The following is a 2,760-nucleotide window of genomic DNA, read 5'->3' as shown; positions in this document are numbered from 1 at the left end:
AAGTTATCTGATTGTGTATGTTATCTTTATATTTGTTTGAAACATCGAATTTTAGGGATAAATTCGAAAAAAAAAAATATTGAAACTTTACGTAAATTTTGAAAATATTTAAATATTTTAAAGAGAAAAAGTAGGAAAATATAAAATGAGTTTAAAAGTTGATTCAGAATTAAAACATTGAATTAGGAAATATTTTCTAAATTAAATTAAGTGGATTAAATTTCATTTAATTATGTTTAATTCGTAAAAAGTAAATGTATTCTCAAACGCTTGTAGCTTATTTTTAAAAGATTGATATTTTGATAATTATTTTAAAAAGAAGTTTCTTCCTAAACAAATGGGAAGTCTTCAAAATACTACCCGATAGACACTATCTGGGACACTATGTATATGTCGCGAACAAGCAAGACTTTAACGCGCATTCTGTCTTTTCCCTCTTTCGATGTTCTATATATTATCATCTTTTAATTACGTTCCGTAATGAAGTCAATTTTTTAATCGTGTAAATAAAAGTTTTAACATTTTCGCATCACAGCGTGTGGATAGATGTTTTAAGGCTCTTTAAAAATTGTTTGACGGACGGAAGTTTAATATGGTTGACGATCGAATTTGCATAAATTAAGAGGTAATCCATGACACAAAAACTATCAAAGTTATAATGAATTTTTTTAATATTTTTAATTTAACAAGAAAATATAATGACAATTCAGCATTATAAAGTTACTTCTTGAAAGTTCTTTTGTGAGTCGTTGAGATGAATTAAAACACTCGCTTCCATCAATCATAATTTAAAATTAAAATGGAAACCCAAGCGGAGCAAAAATCATCATGACATCAAAATGGCGTCCGAATAACTCCAAAATGACTATTAAAAATCATTTTTCGATCAGTCATGATCATCATTCTTTTAACGTTATTTTTACGTTATTGTGATTTGTTGTTTTGCTTGGAAAAGAACCATTACACAGTCTTATTGTTGGTGGTCTATCGATCTCATCTGTCTCCACTTTTATTTACGGGCCTCCTGAAAGTAAACTCCTACGTGCAGAGTCTACATTTGCTCCAAAGTAGATTTTATTGCGCACTATATGATGTTATATATTGATAGTTTCCAAAATCATAGTGGTAAATGAGGCTAGGACGAGCGATCTACTTCTCTTCAGAGAGTTGTCCTAATTGTTACGTGTATGTCATGGCAACAACATGATCCTCGCAAGAGCATACCGGCCCTAACGATCAGCAGACGAGCGCGGCGTTGTTACCGATTATCCTAGATCGTCCAAGCTACGACCCTAATTCGCCACTTAAATCGCAATACGAATACTCGACGACCACTCGAGAATTTATTATAACGCTTAACCCGCGCGTGCTTCTCTGTACAGATTGTGAGATCGGATCGCGCTTCCGTTCACGACCGAATCTCCGGTGATTTAGGTGACGGGTCGGAAACATTAGGTCACACCTATCGTCGACTGATAGCGACGATTCCGAGGAACGCGTGTCAGCGTACTTATCGAAGTTCACGCTGGATACCCACGTCTTACGTTGATTGATGTGTATGCCGTAAGTTCTTAAAGTTGCAATAAACTTGAACTCAAGCTTCTCAAGCTATCAAAGTTTTCAGCAAATTAGTTTTTACACATAATCTTCCGCAGTACGATATTACGAGCAGTAATTTTTTATTCTTCTATGTTATACTGAATTGGTTTCGAATATATAATTAATGATAATGAAGTAATGATTTTTATTAATGGTGTATATATGTCACAGTCAAAGTGTTGACTGATTGTGAGTAACGTATACACTTACTATAGTTTGCTATAATCAATGTATGTATTAATCAACAAATTTAACACTTTGACTGTGCTAATATGCTAAAAAAATTTACTAAATTTTAATAAATATTTAAATTGTGTTAACTAAACGTTTATTTACAATAAATAAATTTATCAATTAAAAATAATATTTAAATCATAATACTTAAATCATAAATTAATGATTTTTATATTAAATAAATATGTTTATATTTAGTAAACATTTAGTTAATATTATTTAAACACATAAATATTCATTAAAACTTAATATATTTTTTTCAATATAATACATCGTAGTGGATTTTAGGAAATGAAGATATCTTTTTTTATAAAATATGCATATTATATTTTGAAAAATATATTTTCTTAATTAAGTAAATTTTATTTGTATAAATTAACTACATTTAATTTTTATTCTATTATATAGTACACACATAACAGCATGAAAAAATATAATATTGTGAATAATATATGTATATACAGAATATGTCCTAAGATTAAAAGATTTAAGGAATGAATCTTTCTTCTCACACACACACAAAACACACACATACACATTCGGGATGAAAATTTTATATGAAATTTGATATCAATGAAACGGCTTAGTTTTAAAGATATATGGTGTCAAATTGAAAAAAAATTTCGAAAATCATTCGGATTATTTTGATGAAACTTTGTATGATATTTAAAAGACATGCCTCATCGTTTGAAACTATATAATTTTCTTTATTTAATCTAGGACGGATAAGCGGATACGAAAAAAAATTGAAATTCCACTAAGTTTTCTTATGAAATTTTTTTTATAATAAATAGGATAAATCGGCAGAAAAAAGATTGTTGATAGAATATGCCATTTCTGAGATCATTACCTTTTAATTAAATAAAACAATTTTGCAATGTATAACAAATTTAAATTTATTTTTTGTTGAAAATGACTTTTATCGAA

Source organism: Atta cephalotes (assembly GCF_000143395.1).
Source record: "Atta cephalotes unplaced genomic scaffold scaffold00030, whole genome shotgun sequence".
NCBI lineage: Eukaryota > Metazoa > Arthropoda > Insecta > Hymenoptera > Formicidae > Atta > Atta cephalotes.
The sequence above is the reverse complement of the archived record's forward strand: the minus strand, read 5'-3'. Positions refer to the sequence as shown.